The sequence below is a fragment of the Macaca mulatta genome, chromosome 14, assembly GCF_049350105.2.
Source record: "Macaca mulatta isolate MMU2019108-1 chromosome 14, T2T-MMU8v2.0, whole genome shotgun sequence".
Lineage (NCBI taxonomy): Eukaryota > Metazoa > Chordata > Mammalia > Primates > Cercopithecidae > Macaca > Macaca mulatta.
Genome location: NC_133419.1, coordinates 100,224,820 through 100,247,614, shown reverse-complemented (window position 1 = coordinate 100,247,614; position 22,795 = coordinate 100,224,820). Strand labels below are relative to the sequence as shown.

At 34.6% G+C, this 22,795-nt stretch overlaps 1 protein-coding gene across 1 annotated transcript in view; it reads right to left on the bottom strand.

Moving 5' to 3' along the window:
- The window catches only part of CNTN5 (contactin 5), a 1,035,741-nt gene extending 1,024,404 nt beyond the window's left edge, over positions 1–11,337 (bottom strand). Inside the window, exon 1 of the mRNA XM_077964911.1 lies at positions 11,199–11,337. The gene's annotated coding sequence lies outside the window, so the exon portion shown is untranslated. The remainder of the gene's footprint in view (positions 1–11,198) is intronic.
- Positions 11,338–22,795: the final 11,458 nt, after the last annotated feature.

Genomic DNA, 22,795 nt, shown 5'->3' with positions numbered 1-22,795 from the left:
CAAGTACAGGGCAGCTTGAAAGGGATCTGAGTTTTAACAGCCCTAAAGTCAACCCTCACCCATGAGCCTAATTAGGAATATATTTACCCCAGCTTTCCATCTATCATTGTGAAAATTCTGAGGTGTGTTTTGTATGAAACCTCAGAGGGAAGATATACAAGAAGCTGGAGCAAGATGAAGCTCCAAATACTTGCACGTGTGGACCTGCTCATTATTATGTTCTTTCTCAACTTTTCTCCATTCTCTGTCTTGTTTTCCCCACTCTCTCACTTCTGCTTGCTTCCTCAGATCACCTCCTGTTAAACTATTTTCAGTGTATACCTAAAGGAAACCCAGACTAAAGCAACTTCCAAAAACAATCTGGAAACTTTATTATAAAAAATATCTAGAATTTTTAGCATGGGCACCATATAGGTAACATGACTCCAGAGAACTTATGTTTTCATAAGTAGGATTAAAAGATTGAAGATTTCTGTGTGACAGAAGAGAGATGTGGCTAAAAAACAGAGACTTCAGAACAAGATTGCATAGGTTTGAAATCCCCTTAACTAGTTACTTCTTGATCTCTCTGCTTTAAATTCCTAGAGATATTAATAAGCTTGAACTAGTAAGTTGCTGTGAGAATAGCTTCTGACACTGCACAAACAAATGCTGAATATTTGCTATTGCTGTTGTTATAGGTTGTACCAATTTGGACTACAAGCAGTGGTTGAAACAGCTCTCGAGCTATTGAATACGATTTCCAAGGAAGTATTGCTGAGGAATACACTGAATGTCCATTATTGTTTCAAGTATGTCTATTTGGCTTTGCTGAAAGTTAGGGTGAGGGCCAGAAAGTCAAATAACACCTACTCAAATCAGACAACACAGAAACAATGTGTATTAGAACTATATTTCATGTTTTATTAAAAAGAAAATAACTCAGTTTATACAAACCTTCAAATTTAAAGATGATATTGGCATATATAAGTATGACAACATAGGCCAGCACATGAATAATTTTTAATAAAAATATTAGTTTCACATTCACACTTGGAGCTATGATTTATTATGTTGGAACTATGTGTGCTTTTCATGAAATTTTAAACTTCAGGACAGAATTCTACTTTTAAGCAAGCTAAATAAATCTATTTTGGATTGTAGTGATATTTGCTTGATTTGGTACTTCTATTAGTAGTTTTCAATACTCTGGAGTTCTAGTCAACACTAAGGTGTGTATCTTTATGTTCTAAAGTCCTTTCTTCTGTTTTGTCTACTTTCTTGTTTATTTCTTATCATAGCTTGAGTAATTGTTGCATGCCTCCAAGAGCCAAAACTGAGAGGCAGGGTTGAAACCAGCACTGTTTGGGCCTAGAGTAAGAGCAAATGGTGTGACTAAGTTTACTATAACTAGAAACGGCGTTGAGAGTAGTTCAGGTCTTTGTCACAGACTTTCGTTTGGTGGAGTATCAATGCTACACGGCGCCTCACTCTTTCAGTTGGGATATACTGATGCTTTTTCAAGCTACACAGATGACTTGCATTAGAGATCTTCTAATTCCAAGCATGTAATCATAGTTATTTATGTATGACTTAGAAGAAAAATAATCACTGCCCAGAAGCTCTTGTATAAGTATTTCAAGAACTTTAAAATTCTAGAAGGCTGTGGAATCAACTTTACAGAAAGAAAAAAAAATGCTTAAAGGAAATAGCTTTTATATGTTTTCTTCATGTTTCCTTGAACTAAGATATGGCTAAGAGATTCATTATAAAAGCTATGTGCTGGATTAGTTATATAAGAGAGATACATTTAATTCTTAATCAGTAATTATATATTAGTGCTGAAATCCTTTAGATCAGCCCTATTCAATAGAAATAGGCAAGCAACAAATACAAGCCACATATGTAAATATGTTTTATAATAGTAACAGTTAAAAAGAAAAAAGGTAGCATTATTTAAAAATATATATTCTGTTAACCCCAAATATCAAAAATATTATAATTTCTACATGAAATGAACATTATCAATAAAATATTTTACATTTCTTTTTTTCATACTGTGTCTTGGAAACCTGTGTTATATTTAATTTCATAACACACCTCAATTTAAACTAGCCCCATTTCAAGAGTTCAATAGCCACATGTGGCTAGTAGCTATCCTTATTGGACAGTACAAACTTAATTAACAATATACTAATATTGCTTAGGAAGTGACTCAGTCCAATACTGTATGTGTGTGTATCTGTGTGTGTATGTAAAGTTTTATTTTGTTTTAAAATTACACATAATAATTATACATATTTATGGGTAACTGTGTGTTATTTCAATACACTTATGTATTGTATAATGTAATGATCAAATTAAGGTAAGTATCATATCCATCACCATACCCTCCCACTTGCTGGCTACTTTATGAACTAGTTCAAAGTTTTTTTGCAAGTAGAATTATTTAATATGCTTACAGTTTCCTTAGCTGCTACTATGGGGCTGTCAATTCTCCATTCATTGAATAGTCCTGTGTGTATTTCTAGAGGCCCATCTATCTTCTCACATTCTATTTTTACCCTCTCATGAATTGTGAAGCTAGACAATAAAATTTGTTTGAATTGCTTTCAAAGATGCCTATGTAGTTGTGAGTAAGAGTCTGAGATGTTTTAAGAGCAATGAACAGGATTTTTATCATTCAAGGCTTGTATGTGCTGGTCCTTTTAGTTTCGGTTTTTGTTTAATTTTCAGCTCTTGATTTCATTCTTGATAATTTATATTTTTAATAAAAGGATACAATGCAATATGTGTGTGTGTGTGTGTGTGAGACAGAGAGAGAGAGAGAGAGTTGATGAGTTGGTAATCACTATATTTCTACCTATAGCTTTGAGAGTATAGCATTTTTTATCTTCTACCCAAGCAAGGTAGGACAATAATACGACATTTTGAGGACAATAATACGACAATCCGTTATCATTAACTCTGTTGGAGAGTTTTGAAGACACTAGAGGGAGTTAAATGACCCGGAAAACTCAGTCTATGGGAAAGTCTATTGTATTCATCTCTGTTATTTCCACTGCCATGCATCATTGAAATCTTAGAATATGATTTCCTATAGTGACATATAGACATAACAGAAAATTTTCACCTTCCTTTTAACCCCAAATAAAATCTCAGAGATTTAAAAAATATTTTCTATTCCACATGCTTAGTGTCAAACACATTATTAATACATTATTAAAAGTAATTTTCAGAAAGTAATTACAAAATGTTTAATTATTTTAAGTAATCAACCTATTTGAGAAGCCTAGAGATAGCAGGAAATATTCAGTATAATATGGATCTCGTTTGTAGATTAAGTCTGTGAAGCTGTGGTCACACTAAGTCTTGCAGATTTTCCCCATTCTATAAAGCAAAAAGAACGCATGAGAATTTATAGGTATAAGCTACTACAAATTGTAAGCTTATTTCCCTGGAACCTATCTGTTTTATCGTATGTGTAAGTATAGCCCCAAAAGTCACCGAAATCACGGGTGATCCAAAAATGTGTTTCTTTTTTCCCATTTTCAACATAGCAGAAGAAAATTAGGTAAAAAAAAAAATTGTTTGAATAGTAAACATACCAGCTTGCCAAAAGTAGCATTAAAATAAAAGCATAGAACTTTTTACAAATGACATTTACAGTCATGGTAATAAAATAGACGGCTAAACACTGATCTGGTGCCACAATGTGCAATTTAAAAACTACCAGGGAAGTTTTTTGGACAATTTATTATGCTTTTGACACATGAAATCTTCACTAAAAAGCATATATAGGTACCAAATTCTAAATTATGAAGCATGAAAATATAGATATTTTAACTTTATTTCCAAAGGAAAAAGAAATACTGTTGAGCTAAGTGAATTATACTATTCATGAAATAACATTCCAATATTTGAACCTCTGGCTAGCCTCTTAAAATTTAGTAAGGTAAATACTGACACTTGGAAAACACTTACAGTGTAATCTTGGATACTAACAGACTAATTAATTTACCATACATTAGCTGCAGGGGTTTTCTACTTCCTAATTTTGACATCTTGTCACTGAGGATAATAGATCATCACTTGAAGATTACCTAACATTTGTAGAAGCGTGGTTGCCAATTCTCTTCATTTACATTTTAACTCTCTCTTTCCCTTAATTGTTGTACACCATAACAGAGTAAGAGAAAAACTTCAATCTGGAGAAATAACTTGTAAATAAAACAGGCATATGTATATGATATAAAAATCTGTCTTTGTAACTGTAAATATCAGCCATATCAACTGTTACCTATCTAATTTATTCTTCAAATATTAGTTTAAAATGCACTATGTGGAAGACATTATGGGGGCACAGATTGGTATAAGACACAGTACTGAGCTTTAAAAATATTGTATAGAAAAGAAAAGCAGAAGAACAAATATTGATGCTATCTTATTTCATATAAGATGAGACAGATATTGTGGAAATAGTAGGATTTGATTTTTATTTTAACATGACAAGTGGAATAATTGGGAGCATAAGGCATGCCAGATAGGGTTAAAATATAAACAGATAAATTAGTGAAGAAAAGTAAAATGCATATTTAGGGATAATGAGTTGTCAAAATATAGTGGAATATAAATTATTTTGTGAATAATAGTTCTATCAGTTAGCTATTGCTACATATAAAATCACCCCAAAACTTTATGTTTTAAAACAACAGTAATTTATTAGCATTAGCTCATCTTGAGTGGCTGAAGGTCAGCTGATTATGGCTGGGTTTGGCTGGGATGTTTCATCTGGGATGACTCTATTCCACATATCTCCTTTTTTTGCCCTTATTCTCTTGATGATGAAAAAAGAGCAACATGGCTCATGGAAATATGCATTATGTCTTAAGGCTTGACCTCACAGCTAGTATACTATTCCTTTTGTTAATTCAGTTGATCAAAACAGGTCACATGGCTAAATCCAAAGTAAAGAATCAAGTATGTATATTTTATTCCTTTACTGAGAAGAGCTAGAAAGTCAGACACTGAATGTGCAGAGACAGGAAGAGTTAAAAAATTAAATACAACATTGCAATTTACTACAACGATAAACTGCAAACTTGGAAAGTTGATCTACTGCAGATGTGTAAAAGTAATGATTGCTAAATCTTTTCTTTTATTATTATGTTACAGGTAAAAGAGAGTTATTAAAAGTTTAGGCACCAAGGTGTTTTGTCACAATTGTGTTTTCTTTTTCATTTATTTTCCACTATAGTCACCTCTGTCATTTTGTTAACTGCTTTTTGTGGGTCTAAAATATCTTTCTGTATGTTGAGTTAATTAAATTATTACCAATTTCTTCTTTCTACAATTTAAAGTTCTGCCTTTTAAGTCTTACGTCTATCTATAGTTATTTTAATTTATTTATTGTATGGCATTCTGAGAGATCTTATTTTAATTTTTGATGAGTAATATATTTTACTAGCACAATTTAGAGCATAGTCCATTCTTTGTCCACTGGTCTTTAGTATCACATCACTTGTATATCAGGTTTTCATAGAGGCATAAAGTGTTCTCTGATCTTTCTAGTATCTTCCAAAGGTTACTTCAAGACTCCACTCTACCCCCAAAGCACACTATCTTAATTTTGCTAAATTAACTTTTTGAAGTTAGACCAAAATAAAACCAATTGAGGGAAGATTAACACTCTTGAAAATCGAGTCTTCCCATCTATGAACACAATATATCTCTCCATTTTTATGCATCTCCATAGGCTTTTATATATGTGTGTGTGTGTGTGTGCGCGCGCGCACACACACGTGTGTATGTTTATTTTTAGGCATCTCCTTTATCAAGTTTAGGTCAGAAAAATAAAATTTAAGGTATTTTAATTAAAAAGAAATTTAGATATCAACTTGTTTTAAACTGTTAGAAGTGCTGAAGAAATAAATGACAGGAAAGACCACTGCTGAATCTTAAAATGACTGCGAGTTTTCAAATAGTGGCCATTGCAGAACTCTAAAACTACCAGCAATTAGCATAGCTTCCAGCACTGAGGCATATGATACTAAAAAATGCATCTGAGGCCACTGTGGCTGGAAGGAAAACGATAGGACTTCTGCTTCTCTTACATTTTCCCTATCTCTTCTACATTTCCCATTGAGTGGCACCTAATCATGAATCCTGCTGACAGGTGTTTTGAGAAATGCAGTTATCAGAGTCTCTGGCCTTCTAATATTCTGGAGAGCACAAGACTTAGGAAAGAATGCTAGGTACTAACCCAAAATCCAGCACAATACTACACAATCATTATTTCCATTATGCATGACATCTCTTGTTATTCCATTTTCTAATCATTTATGACAGATCGATAGGAATGTATCATTTTTCTATGTTAGTCTTATAACCCCCAAGAGCCCCAGAATGCAAATATGAATGCCCAAAGGGCTAAATCTATATTTTCTTCCCTTCCTTTCCCTTACTCCCTCTTTCCTTCCCTCTCTTCCCCCTTGGCTCTCTCTCTCTCCTTCCCTCCCTCCTTTCTTCCTCCTTCCTTCCCTTCCTTCTCCCTTTCCTCCCTCGCTTCCTCCTTGACTCCCTCCTCTCTCCCCTCCCTCCCTTCCTTCCTGCTTTCTTTTGTTTCCTTCTTTCCTCCTTTCTTCCCTTCTTTCCTGATGTACTTCTTTCCTTTTTTTTTTTTTTTTTTAAGTCTTACAAGACTTTCAGTAAGTTTCAGTCCACTCAGTGGTTAAAAATGTATGTTACTCACTCTATCACAATAATAACCATCTGCTAAACACTTTTCAGATGCCAAGTTTTAAATATAAGAGTGTGTGTGTGTGTGTGTGTCTTTGCTTGTATATGTACAGATATAGATAAGATAGATTTTGTGTGAACTTTTTGCACCCTTACAAAAATGAGATAGTATTCACTTTTTACAGTCAAATGAAAGTTGAGGTTTATAAAAATTGAGATACAGCCAAGTTCTTCACTTAGCAAATATTAGAGCAGATAGTCAATCTTAGTTTTAACTTATTTCAAAGCCTATAATCTTTCCATTTGTCAGAATTGTCTCAATACACTCAGCAAATGTGACAGTTTCTAAGCAGAATTCTGTATCTAGTTAAGAATTTGTCTGTCTGGGATTCACTGTGTCTACTAAGCTTAGTTCAGAGAGACGAACTGAATTTCAGACCCATCATGAAGAGATAGAGCCCTTCTTATGTTGTAGTATAGCCTTGAGGTATTCAGGTGACTAAGCATTGAGACTAACAGTTCCATTGCTTGTATGTAAGCAGAGGTGGATGGAAATTTTCTTATTCTCAAAACTTATTCCAGAAAATAAATATTTCCTGTTTCCATGAGTTATTTCCACAATAGAAATATTAAATAAAGGTTAATATTTGCTGAGCAAGTATCATATATGAGGTATTGTGCATACATTCATATTAACGAAAGTGTTTGCATGTTTTCAACCTGTAGATGCCTTGAATCACACTAGCAAAAATGTATGTACTAGAAAGCCTATATGATCTGTTACATTATCACACTAAAATGTATTCCTTATTTTTCTTCCTCTTGCTTTGCGCAAATTCCGTTTTCTTACATATCCTTAGGAACTTCAACTTGGAAAACACTAATTCACCAACGTATTTCCTATGGATAGGCTGATATTGAAAATAATCCATCGATATCCAACTTGAACCACCCCCTCCCACCACCACAACTGGCAGATAGAGATAAATGCTGTCTAAGAAATTCATGCAAACTCAGATTACAATGTTCACATCAACTGATACATATATTTATTTAAGCCATTCTATTTTGGTTCATCTTACTAGATTTTTTTTTTTTTTTTTTTTTTTAAGGTAGAGTTTTGCTCTTGTTGCCCAGGCTGGAGTGCAATGGTGTGATCTTGGCTCAGTGCAACCCCCGCCTCCTGAGTTCAAGCAATTCTCCTGCCTCAGCCTCCCAAGTAGCTGGGATTACACACATGCACCACCATGTCCGGCTGATTTTGTATTTTTAGTAGAGACGGGATTTTCCATGTTGGTCAGGCTGGTCTCACACTCCCTACCTCAGGTGATCTGTCCGTCTCAGCCTTCCAAAGGGCTGGGATTATAGATATGAGCCACCGTGTCTGACTTGACTAGGCATTTTTATACTTCATATAACAAATTTTCCTATAAAATACTTCAAAACAATATTTTCTAAAAGACAAAAAACTATAAGTATAGTTAAAATAAATAACCAATTTTTACAAGTGGTAAAACACAGATGTCTATAACAACCACCTCAAAGATTTTATTATTGAATAACAATTTTGTGTGGAACTGTTCCATCTCCCTTCCTGATGATAAGAAATTACACTTTTCATTCATCTGGACACATGACCCTTGAAAGATTTCTGTGGACACTCTAATTGCTAGGAAATTCTTTCAAATATTCAGTCAAAACTGTCTCCATCCACCTTCCTTCATTATTTTGTCAATTATGGCCACACTGTAAACATTTTGGCAAGTAGTAGCACTGTTAATTTACACAATACTTACGTAGCAACTAATATGAAAAGTTTTTCTTTTCAAATTTCTATGCAATTGTCAAGAGCTTTAGAGACGAAAATTAGATTTCCTGTTTTTGAAATTCAGAGCACATTCTACTCTATTCTTATCAACTGTAATACTCTCTAAGAGATGCATACATTGCTACTTAGAGGTTTCTTTTCATGAGGTGATGAGAATCCTGGCAATGCTAAAAATCTATAAACCTAGAGCCACTCAGACTCTTCTCTAATGAAATAAAGCTCTTCCTCTTGGAGCTGAGCCAGTGTCTCCTGGATGAGTTCTATAAGTTATTGAGTGGAACATTTCATTCTCAAAGGCTGAACTCAAGACCCCTTTTAATATATATTGCCTCTTATTATGGCAGGAATTGAGTTGGTTATGTCAAGATGAAACTGTCAGTTTTGCAGCTGAATGTTTTCGGTTGTTACAGTGACAGATTAGGTGCAAGTATATGAATGAAATGGTGTTTCATTTAAAGTGACACTGTGAATCCACTCTCATCAGATTCATCAATTCTAATTCACTTACATCTTTTTGGAGTGCTCAGTTTGTCTCATTTGTTTCAATTGCTTCCTATTCTACCAATATGCTTTTCAATTAGTTGGAAGGAGCAACAACAAAAATGACATAATAAGAGTGCACTTTGCTCTGCCAAACCTGATTCTACAGGTTCTCTGTGCAGTTAAATACACTCTACAACCTCAACTTGAAACCTGAATTTATTAATAGATTGACAAAGAGCCTCTTCTAAAAAATTAATTAGACTTCTGTTGAACTACATGAATTTAATACAATTCGGTTGGTAATTGATAGAATGCACCAGTTCACAGGTGTCCAAGACATTTACTCTATTCTATTTCCATCTGCTGATGTGTCTAGTATAAATTCAAATTGCATATCCATCATCCATCTGGAAGTGAGCACTAGATCTGTAACCCTCTTACATACAGCTGCTGTGATGTGTTCAGTGGTTTGGTTGTCTTTCTTTGAATGTCACAAGCATCATAAACAACTTGGTTCTAACATTACTAAATTCAATTAAGATGCTTAGATTTAATTTATCTCTAGTATTCACAGATATCTCAGATGTAAAACAAAACTTAGGGTTTGATTTGTTAACATGTGTCCACGATTGTGAGTTAAGAACAAAATGCTTTATAAATAGGAAATAACAGCTTCCAAGATGTTTACGTTTACAGACAGAATAGAGATTATTATTATTATTTTGTGTGTGTAACCTATTCTTAAATCTTTCTTATTGTAACAAACAGAACTTTGATGGCAAAATTTGGCTTACAATCTGGCTAATGTTAGAAAATAGCAATGGATTAATTTATATGGAACTCAATTTTTTCACATGATTTGTGGTTTCACTGTTAGATACTTCCCCTTCCCTTTCTTTATACTTTCTATTTAATTTTTTTTTAATGTGGTTGCTTTTCTTCACAAGATTAATTTAGAGATACCTGGTACAGTTAGGGCCTGCAGTCGAAATGACAGACTGGCATGATTTAATGAAATGAATAAAAGACACATGGAATGTAACATTTTCTGCAATGAGCTGCCAAAATTTTAGTGTGGCTAGTAGAAAGTAAAATCAAATACCATGGTAAAACTTTAGACTCCTACACCTTCCAAAAGAACCGCTCTCACACCCACATTTAGTAACTTCTCTTCTTTAATGCTAATTTTCAAGCTTGAAGGTACTGAAAGCATAGAGTAGGATGAGAAAACTCCTCTCCTATTTTGAATCAATTAACCTGGATTAACCTAACAAATTAAAGGATAAACATGTGACAGTCTTGAAATTGGGTACACTATTGTCAACATTTTATAAATAAGCAGATTAAGATAATCATTCTAGAGTCATAGTGTACTGACCTTCTTGATTGATTATTTAAAAAGTACATCAGAAGTATTGTAGTTAAGTAGCACACAATGGATTTAATTCAAGATAGTCTACTGGTACCACTTAGTCGTAAATAACAAACGTCTAATGATGTATTTCAAAGTATTTTAGAGTATTCATTTTAAAGGATTATTATTTACACTATGCCCAGTTTTACTCAAAATAAGTGTAATTGCTCTTTAGTAATTTCTGTTGGTTATGTAAATATGTAACAATGAGGAGCTGCTGTGCAAACTGCATAAAAGCCATCTTCCTTCAGGAGATCCCCTTTCCTGGTGGGGATGACTCTACCTCTCTCTACCCATGACTTCCTACTTATTTAACTTAAGCATTGCCTTAAAATTCAAGCACATAAAAAAGCACAAAAGCCATCCACTAGCACATTATATATGTCAGTTGAGAAAGATATCATGGAACAGGAGGCTATATCTGAGTACTGTTTTCCTTATTGCTTTCAGCAATTTTATAACACATTCGTTTACTTGCCATCCTCATATCAAACTAAACAATTAGTAAGGACAAATATTTTACCTTGTTTCACTTTTAATAATATTTGCAGAATGTTTGTAGGGCATTTATGTTACTGACACAATCTAGGTGTTTTCAATTCAAAGAAAAATCACTTAATTTGAGAAAATAACATATTAAGCTTTAGCATATTCAGCAGTTGTTATTAGGAGCTCCATTAAGGATATGCATGAATCTTATTTTTTTTTCAACATTTCTTTCAATTTTATAGGCATTTTAATAAAGATGAACTGTACCTGCTTTCTGAAAACAGGGTCCAAAGTATGCTCTTGACAAAGGAACTGGTTTTTGTAAAGTAATCCTTTTGCAGTAGTCATGCAAAAATGATGCTTAGTAGATCTTGAATGGCATTAAATGGCAATCCTTTAAAGGCACCTGTTAAGAAAGAATATATACTATTGTGATTACAAATGATCCTTTTTCCAACTTTGCTTGACCAAAACCCATGCTTCTTATTAAATACTTTATATCAATGTTCTATTTAGTTATACATACAAGCACCATACTTTTTACCCATATAAACAAATACTTACAGCTTCTAATTAGGTATATTTATATAGTTGCTTTTTCAGATGCATTGTTTTCCTTTATAATTTATATTTAATAATATAACAGAATGTCACTCTAAGCTTACATGGGTTACAATAGCTTAAAATATTTAACACACTAACTTATACCTGCATTCCTGGCTTTTCTTAATTTTTATAACATAATAATATGAAAATTCTATACTATTCCTAGCATTTGCAATGTTAAATTTATTATCTATTTTATTTAAGAATTTACAATATGCATTTTTCTTAAAAGCTTATATGTGATTTACTTTTTAAAATAAGTTTGAGAATTATGCTGGTGCATATTCCCCGGTGACCTGAAGGAAATTTACATGAACGGAGCCACCTCTATTCTCTTTATTTCTAATGAAGTTCACTGTTTAATGAAATTCTCCATACAACGAAATTTATATTTTTAGTAAATTTAATCTTTGATAGATTTATTGATGTTTTAGCATCGAAAACGTAGCATAGCTACCCATACATATATTTCAAATAGGAATCTAATAACGTATTTCTTATAGTTTTCAGCAGTTTTATAACATCTTCCTATACTTGCCATTCTCATATCAAACTAAAAATTTAGTGATGAAAATTATTCTACTGTTTTCCTCTTTAATAATATTTCCAGAATATTTATAGAGCATTTATGTTTATTGACATAATCAAGGTGAGTAAGGAATACAAGTTTTAAACTTTAGATTGATGACTTCAGAGTGATTGAAGGCCGTCAACTGAGATTTCATGTTAAAATACTATCAAGAGTCCAGGGAAATCTAAGGTACATATTTCATGATCAGATTGAGAAAAAGTATTTCAATTGCTTGTAGTTGTCACTACCAAAGGGTATTGACCTTTATGATTTCTATTTATATTATTTGGAACTTGAGGAAATTGACATTTTTGTTAAAAAGAAAAGTAGTGAAATATCAGCAATTTTAAATATGTCAACCTAAGATTTCCTTTAATCTCAGCTTGCATTTCTGATATCAAGTCTAAATTATAGATATTATTGTAGTATACAAGTTGTGAACAGGAAGAGCTTTTTGTCTTCCTTGCTTCCTCCTTCTGTCTCTTCCTCCCTTCCTCTTTCCCTTGCTTTTGTCCCCCTTCCTTTTTTCTTCTCCCTTCATTATTTTCTTAATATTGTAACAATTTTACATATCTGCTTTATGCCTTAGTGCACAAAATTAAAAACTAAAAAAGTCAGGCATTTTGTTGAGGTTTACAAACTTAGGTGGAATGATAGTTACTTAAGCAAAAAGCAAGTCTTTATTTTAGGATTTGACAAGTTATTTTTTTTTCATCTTGGACTGTCATTAAGATGGATTTTTTTGGAAGTCAGGTTTTTGTGTTTCTTACTGTCATTATTTCTTAGCAATTATACAGTGCACCATTTTTCCCTACAATATGGAAATATTGAGAACATTAAATGCGATAATACACATAAAAAGCTTACCAACATGTCTAGCACATATTGAGTAAATAAGAAGTATCACTAGTTACTTTCACATTGCATTATGAACATAGCAAAATAAAAAAAATTATAATGAACACTGTTGTTGTGGTGATGGTTGTTATTTTCAAATTCCTTCCTCAAGTTTGCTTCTCAGAAGCAAAGATTTTCCATTTTATCTCTGGAATAAACTCATGCTTGTCTTTAAGACAGTCATCAAGTTACCAATGTCTTTCTTCACAGAATTGGAAAAAACTACTTTCAAGTTCATATGGAATCAAAAAAGAGCCTGCATTGCCAAGACAATCCTAAGTCAAAACAACAAAGCTGGAGACATCATGCTACCTAACTTCAAACTATACTATAAGGCTACAGTAACCAAAACAGCATGATACTGGTACCAAAACAGAGATATAGACCAATGGAACAGAACAGAGACCTCAGAAATAATACCACACATCTACAACTATCTGATCTTTGACAAACCTGACAAAAACAAGAAATGGGGAAAGGTTTCCCTATTTAATAAATGATTATGGGAAAACTGGCTAGCCATAAGTAGAAATCTGAAACTGGATGCCCTCCTTATACCTTATACAAAAATTAATTCAAGATGGATTAGAGACTTAAATGTTAGACCTTAAACCATAAAAACCATAGAAGAAAACCTAGGCAATACCATTCAGGACATAGGCATGAGCAAAGACTTCATGTCTAAAACACCAAAAGCAATGGCAACAAAAGCCAAAATTGACAAATGGGATCTAATTAAACTAAAGAACTTCTGCACAGCAAAAGAAACTACCATCAGAATGAACAGGCAACCTACAGAATGGGAGAAAATTTTCGCAATCTACTCATCTGACAAAGGGCTAATATCCAGAACCTACAAAGAACTCAAACAAATTAACGAGAAAAAAAAAAAAAAAAAACAACCCCATCAAAGAGTAGGCAAAAGGATATGAACAGACACTTCTCAAAAGAAGACATTTATGCAGCCAATAGACACATGAAAAAATGCTCAGTATCACTAGCCATCAGAGAAATGCAAATCAAAACCACAATGAGATACCATCTCACACCAGTTAGAATGGTGATCATTAAAAAGTCAGAAAACAACAGGTGCTGGAGAGGATGTGGAGAAATAGGAACACTTTTACACTGTTGGTGGGACTGTAAACTAGTTCAACCATTGTGGAAGACAGTGTGGCAATTCCTCAAGGATCTAGAACTAGAAATGCCATTTGACCCAGCCATCCCATTACTGGATATATACCCAAAGGATTATAAATCATGCTGCTATAAAGACACATGCACATGTATGTTTATTGTGGCACTATTCACAATAGCAAAGACTTGGAACCAACCCAAATGTCCACCAATGACAGACTGGATTAAGAAAATGTGGCACATATACACCATGGAATACTATGCAGCCATAAAAAAGGATAAGTTTGTGTCCTTTTGTAGGGACATGGATGCAGTTGGAAACCATCATTCTCAGCAAACTATCGCAACAACAGAAAACCAAATACTGTGTGTTCTCACTTGTAGGTGGGAACTGAACAATGAGATCACTTGGACACGGGAAGGGGAATATCACACACCGGGGCCTGTTATGGGGTTGGCGGGGGGGAAGGATAGCACTGGGAGATATACCTAATATAAATGACGAGTTAATGGATGCAGCACACCAACATGGCACATGTATACGTATGTAACAAACCTGCAATTGTGCACGTGTACCCTAGAACATAAAGTATAATAAAATTAAATTAAATTAAAAAAAGAAAAGACAGTATGTTGTGATGATGAGACTACTTCATCTGCAGTCAGAGTCAGATTTCTTTAGGTTTCTACCATACACTTATGTTTAGATCTTAAACACTTATTTACCATTTCTGGGAGTAACTATGTCAGATCCTATGCCTACTCAAGGAATTATAATAAAAGTCTTAAGAATAATAGATGAGAAAATTATTCCTAAACTGAAAGTTTTACATATGTTAGTTGTTATTCCTCAAGTTTCGCATTATGAAAAACAATGACGTTAGCCAACTTATATTTTTCTCTCCATTTCTTTGAAAACTAGATCAAATCTAAATAAGTAATCATAGGAGACTTACTGAAAAATAAGTTAAGTTGTCTTATTATTTCACAACCTTGCTTCACACACCATAGGTCAACATACATTTATCTTTTATTGCTTTGCTGTGATTTTGTAATCTCACATGAATTTTACTTTACAGATGGAAAAATAGCCTAAAATTGTAAAAGCCATGTAATCACCTGATATTCTTATTTTCTTTTTTACAGTCATAACTCCCTCTATTTCAAATCGTCACCAATGTCTGTATCTTCTTTTTAGAGTTTATCTCATTTCTCTCTTTTATTAGGCTGGGATACAAAAATTTGTCCCTTATCCTAGGGTGGCTGTCTTGAATAGACTCTGCCTGTAATTTTCTATTCTTATTGTGTTATTGACCAGAAAAACAAATATTTAAAATTACTATGAAATAAAACCTTGTAATTAAACCTTAAATTGATAATTAATTTTTATCAACAACGTAGTAACTTCAAGATAGTATTCAACATTGTTCCCTATGCTTCAAATGACCACTTCCCACCCTTGTCCACCTAAAGAGCTTCTATTCATGTTAAAATCCTGGTTTAGATATGAGATTTTTAAAAAAGTTTTCCCAATAATTTTTGTGTTCTTTCTACTTCTGAAACTTGCTTATTAAATGTATTGCCCAACACTAAGTGATACATCATTGGTGCTCTTATAAGAAAAGGAAATTTGGGTACACAAGGAGACACCAGAAACATGTGGAAGCAGTGTGGTGATCACGTGAAGACAGGAGTAAGGCAGCCGTCTGCAAGCTGTGGGAGAGGCCTCACAAGAGACCAAGCCCATTGCAAACTTCATATTGAACTTCCAGCCTCCAGAATTATGAGAAAATTTTCTGTCATTTAAGCCACCCAGTCTTTGATGTTCTGTTTTATGGCAGCCCTAGAAAACTAATACAACTGGGGACAAGGAAATCTGGGGAATAGACATATAAGTTTATGGACACTCTACAATTGACTAAGGAAGAGGCGCTAAAGAAACCAGTACACAGAATGGCTTGGCAAACTAAAACCAGTCTCTTTCATCAGCCATTGTCGTATGAGCACATTGTAGTATAAGCACACTGACACATTCACAATGTGGCCACGTTGTCAGAGATGGAGGTTATGCATGGTGCCAAGAACATGAATCCTCATTCAACAAAAGCTGATCTACCTACTACCTCTGTGGAAATCTCAACCTTCCAGCAACTGAGCACTACACTGAGATTACCCACTACCCTTCACTAATATGATACTATTGGTTCTACTCAATCAGTCAATCAAGGTGGAAGGAATACCTTTTGAGTAGGATCAAAGCATATCTTAGGTGTGGGTTTCCCTTTCTTGCCCACATCTCTTCAGCTAGCAGCACTCTCCAAGAAGTAACCAAGTCTTTGATCCACTGACACAGAACGTGCATAACATTACATAGAACCGACGGCCACACTTAACATCAAAGGAAGTACATCAATGGACATATGATCACAGGATATACTGGTTTTATTACATACCACTACCCAGAAGCCCAATGAATGGGATTATTTTTAACAGCACTTAAATACATTAAAATATGTTAAAAACAGTATTGAATACATTTAAGTCCTCTCTATCTGTATATATGTATATATCCTTTCTGTATTAGTCAGTGTTCTCCAGAGAAACAGAACCAGTAGGATGTGTGTGCGTGTTTGTGTGTGTGTCTGTGTGTGTGTGTTGTGTGTGCGTACATGTGTGTGTATGCAATTGGAATTAGTTTATGTGATTATGGGAGCTGACAAGTCCCAAGATGTGCAGTTGGCAAGCTGAAGGTTTAGGAGAGCCAAAAACGTAGTTCCAGTCCAAAGGCTGGCAGCATCAAAACACAGCAAAAGCTGATGTTTCAAATCTGAAGGAAGGAAAAAAAAAAACAAGCAATGTCCCAGATCAAAACAGATAAAAAACTGGCAGGCAGGAGACATTCCCTCATACTCACAGGTGGGTCACCCTTGTGTTCTATTTAAGACTTGAACTGATTGGATGGGCCCACTCTCACTAGGGAGAGCCGTCTACTTTACATGGTTAACTGACTGAAATTTTCACCTCATCAAAAAACACTGTCACAGACACACCCAGAAAAATGTTTGACCCAATGTCTGGGCAGCCCATGGCCCAGTCAAGTTGACACATAAAATTAGCCATCACACTGTCTTAACCTTACATCCCCTTTCAACATTTGCCCTATTTTATTCTTAAACAATACAACTATATTGAACAAAAAAAGGTATCTGTACTTACTCCCCTCCGTTTTATACATCATACTTTTTCCTTTCCCTTTGTTATATACCTTTCATTCTCAATATTTCGCTTTTCTTCTTCTGTGCCTTAGAACTTTCTTAACTGTTGAATTCCTCAATATTTGATTCTGGCTTTCTTTAATTCCTACTCTAGATACTTCCTAGGCAATTCATGGCTTCAATATACCACCTATACACAAAAATCTTCCAAATTTATGTCTCTTTTTTTCCCTTGGATTCCTCAAAGTCACAACAAAATTACATGTGTAAAACTGAAACTAGGGACTATGCCTGCTTCCTTTCATTACCCCTTCCAACAGCAACGGTAACAATAATCATCTCATCTTCCAGTATTCTTGATCCCAGTCAATACTTTCATCATCTTCCTAGCTGTAGAAACCATAAATCCTAAAGTTATTTATTTATTTATTTATTTATTTATTTAGAAGGAGTCTTGCTCTGTTGCCTAGGCTAGAGTGCAATGGTGTAATCTCAGCTCACTGCAAACTCTGTCTCCTGGTTCAAGCAATACTCCCACCTCAGCCCCACCATGAGTGGCTGGGACTATGGGACTACAGGTGCCTGCCACCATGCCTGGATAATTTCTGTATTTTTAGTAGAGACAGTGTTTCACTATGTTGGCCAGACTGGTCTCGAACTCCTGACCTCAAGTGATCCGCCAGCCTCCACCTCCCATAATGCTGGGATTACAGGCATGTTAAAGCCGTTTCTGACATCTCATTCTTCCTTATCCATGAATTTAATTATTTATCAAATCATGTTTATTTGACCTCTGTGTATATCTCAGGTCTGTTTCTTCTCCATTTCCACTCCCACTCTTGTTTGAATGAGCATCTTTTCTGCATTCCACTGTCAGTCTACTTGAAGGTTTTCTTCATGATGAAACCCGAATGATGGTTCAAATTGCAAATCAAATAAATGTCTAGATATGGTTTTTCAATTTATATAAATTGAAAAAAATTATATACTGTACTTTGTACTTTGTATAGTTGAAACTAATTGACTTCAATAATGTATATAATTTTTATTGAGTTTCCATTATGTGATATACACACCACCAGTTACTGGAAATTCAAAAGTGAACAAGATAAGGTCTCTTAGCATAAACATTCTGGTCCAGTGGGAGAATGAGACTGGTGAATAGCCAATTCCAATGTTTTGTGGTAAGTGCTATATTAGGTGCCAGCTCGGGCGCTATGGAAAAACAGGAAGGTCATCCAGCCCATTACTGAGCATTCAGGGATGGCTTTTGTGGGGAGGTGACTTCCACCTGAAGAAAAATACGAACTGATTCAAGCACCAATGGGCAGCTATCATGTGGCCAGGGAGATCAGCTGAGTCATGTGACTGGTGGTATCATTTGACACATTGAGGACGTTTTCTAGGTTTTTGTGAGTTAAAAATAATCCATGAAGTAAATACCAGTAACAGTAGATTCCATACTTACACACATATTAAGTATCAGTTTACAAAATCCTTCCGAATATATTAACCCATTTAAGCTTCAACCCAGTGCTACTGATGTCAAGATAGTTTTTTGTTTTGTTTTGTTTATTACCCCACAGAGCCTATAGCATAAAAAAGCTTACAGAGCGAGTGAATGTTAGACTCTGGAATAGCACAATCCAATTCACCTTTTCTATAAACAAAATGTAAAATTCTGTCATCTGTAAATGGACTTCATTGATCTAATGTGTACAAGACTGCAGATTTTCAGTCAATACCAAATGTTCATATTTGTCTTTTCAAGGATATTTAAAACCTTAACTTTTAATTTAAGTGTTGATTGTCTTGTAGTGAACCATTCATGATATGGAGTCAATATTTAATGATACCAGGTGGATCATCCTAATTCCAGATTAACTACATCCCACTGACAAAATTTCTTTCCCACCCTGCTGCCACCTGTCTGGTACCAAACCTGCTCAGCTGTGGAAACTGACAGCTGGTTCTTCAGAGGGGAGTAGTGGGAGCAGAAGTCAGGTGGAAATGGCTCATTAGCAATGGAATGAAAAAAATACGCACACTTCCCTGTAGACGTTTTGGATGATGCTCCTCTCTCTGCAATTGCCGATTGGAGAGTTAATTGCAAAATAATAATAATAATAATAATAAATCTCAAAAGGTTTTGAAATTATGATGATGTGATGTCATCATGTTAAATCCATTTATCTTTATTTCTTCTGCTGAAGTTTTTATTTTGACATGAATCATAGCATTAGTGCTGAAAGAAAAAATATTCTGATATTTTTGCTTTCTGACCATGTCCAGGGATGTTGCTCTATAAAGAACCCCAGGATTCGGAGTTGGCATACTGAATTCTAATCATTAATTAGCTGCATTAAATCACATATTCCTTAACTTCTGTGGACGTCAGATTATACACGAAAACAACAGAATTAAATGGCCACCATGATTGAATGGTGCTTAATTACAGACTTTCTTCTGTCTTTTTTGGCTTTATTTAAAGTTATCAATAGACCGCTTATTTCTCTCGATAAGAGTACTTATAATGCACATTTAAGAAGACGTCTCTCTTACATTTATGAGTTTTTATGCTGTTTAAAAATCTTTTCGGCCGGGCGTGGTGGCTCAAGCCTGTAATCCCAGCACTTTGGGAGGCCGAGATGGGCGGATCACGAGGTCAGGAGATCGAGACCATCCTGGCTAACACGGTGAAACCCCGTCTCCACTAAAAATACAAAAAAATTAGCCGGGCGTGGTGGCGGCGCCTGTAGTCCCAGCTACTCGGGAGGCTGAGGCAGGAGAATGGCGTGAACCCGGGAGGCGGAGCTTGCAGTCAGCCGAGATCGCGCCACTGCACTCCAGCCTGGGCGACAAAGCGAGACTCCGCCTCAAAAAAAAAAAAAAAAAAAAAAAAAAAAAATCTTTTCATTGTGTATATGAAATATTTGAAATGTCATTAAAGACAAAGTTTTATACTTGGATTTTGAAATAGTTTTCAGTCTAGGACCACACCACCCTGAATGTGCCCAAATTTGTCTGAAATATGGAGGTGACAGAAAAGTGTATGTGGGGACAACCCAGTTTTTATAAAATTAAAAATACAAACTCTTTTGTAAAAAACTCATCTGCTATGAAGTATTAGCAATTGAACTATTTATAGAAGTTTTCTTTTTACAGTAAGCTAATTATTGTAGAAGGGTTCTTAAATATCCTTTAAAGTTTAGAAAATTAATTATGTTTTGCTAAAAAAATTTTTCCTATTTTTAAGATCAAAGCAGTAGCAACACTAAAATCATAAATAAGATTAATGCATGAAGCAAGTTATCAGTGCACAGTGGCTCCTTGATATTAAGCAGTGTTACATTCTTTTCAGGATCTTGATTCTCTAGAGTATGTCAAAATGTTAGAGATACACTTACGTGCCAAGAATCACCTTGAAACCACCAAGACAGACTGGAAAAGTTCCCAAAATGAGCTTTTTCAAAAACCACAGCTCACCCTTTATCATCTGAACTCATTTCTCACATATGTGCACTTGTCTTCTGACCTTTCTCATTTCCTGATAGCTTGAAGCTCTGCCATTAGCAGCAAGCACTAGAAGTCATATTGCTACATCTGTCACTATTAGTTAAGAATACCATCCAACTTCAAGATAACTAGAAATTTTCTCCTATAGTTCTTTTTGGCTTCCTCAGTGTACGGTCAAAAGGGCTGCCTGCAGCAAATAACCGAGCACAGAACTGGTTGTTGAAATATTTCATTTCATAAAACCATGAACTCCCAGCCCAACTTTGTTACTGCCATTTGTCACGCATTTACCACATGTGTCTTCTGTCTTGAAAAACTCATCTCCCCTAAGCCCAATATCATGGACTAAAACTGCTTTTCAGACACCAACACAAAAATCTTCGCAAAGGAAATAGCTGACTGAAGTCAGTTTTAACAGACTTTATTCTCTTAGGGTTCTGAGAATCTGAGAGCAAGTAAAGCTGAAAAAGGTTTCCTTGCTTTTCTACCACTGGCACCGCAGCTGTTAGCACTTCTGGTGTCAAGGTACAAATGTCAGGGAGGTACTGTCAGTAGAGTAACACCCATGAAAAACAGCCTGGCAGCCTGGCTGGCAGCCAGAGCCTGCGATCATTTCGTTATACACGGCTCAGAGCTGGACTTCCGTTATCACTATTTCCTCCAATTGCTCTTAATTAAAGCAGAGAGATTTGCTTCACGTCAATGAAATGAAAGGGTGGTTTTTTTTTTTTTTTTTGACTCAGTTCAAAAGAGTAATTTCAAAAGTGAAGACTAACTGAAGTGCTTAGAATATTATGGTTCAGCTTTCTGAAATACATTAGCATGTGTGTCCTGGGAGAAAATGGCTTGAATTAAAATTTGTCCCCCAATCCTCCACCGAAGGGTCTTCTACTGAAAATAAAATACACCTGAAAACTTATTAAAACATATGAGACATATACAACACCTAAATGTTTATTTTCATAACTCTTTGAGTCTTAGAGACAATTACCTAGATATACTGTAGAAAAAAAAGTCATTGAAATGATTTCTCAGATTTTAAGAAATTCTAGAATTTATTACAAAAATGTATAGACAATTTTAGTATACCCATTTCCCCTCTAAAAACCTGTGATTTGATATTGGTACAATGCCATCACAACTAAGGAGCAGGAAGAAGATGGCTTTTTCAAGGGATGGGACTCGAGGGATTTGAATGTTGACAAACTTCCTGGCATCATCAATTGCCTTATGATTTGTAGTTATCATCGGCGTTCATCTTGGATATGATAATTTACTAACCAATTTATCAGAATCTACAGAACGATGCTCTTGGTCTTGGAGCAAATCTAGCAGACATTTTTTTCCAGGGACATCTGCTACCCACATGCATAATCAGAAAACAGGAATAGTTCCTCTAGAAATAAAAAAAAAAGTATGCCACCTTTTTCATCCAAATTAAAGAAAACCATCAGGGGCTTTACTTCCCATGGTCACTTTCCGTATTTACATACACATATTCTCTTGAGGCACACAGATCCATTTAGTTCTCTATAATTTGCATCATTCTATCGACTCTATAATTTGTGTTATTCTATTGTCTCTTCTTTCTGTCATTCAACTCTTGCTAAGGTTACCAGTGGCTTTCTAATTAAAAGAAATACTCTATGAAAAATATCACTGGCTTGCAATGTATATTCAATACATGCAATCCCTGTCACCTTCTAATTTTCAATATAAATTGCCCATTCCAGGATTTATATTCTAAAACTTTGTCTATTCAATATACCCATATAGACTTTCTATATGCCTCTTAATCTTTTTATTTTCATACCATCCCATAATTTTTTACCTTTTAAATATTATCTATTTTTTCTATGCATTCTTGGCTAAAGCGAAATAAAACAACACAAAACATAAAGTCATATTCCTTGTCAATTACT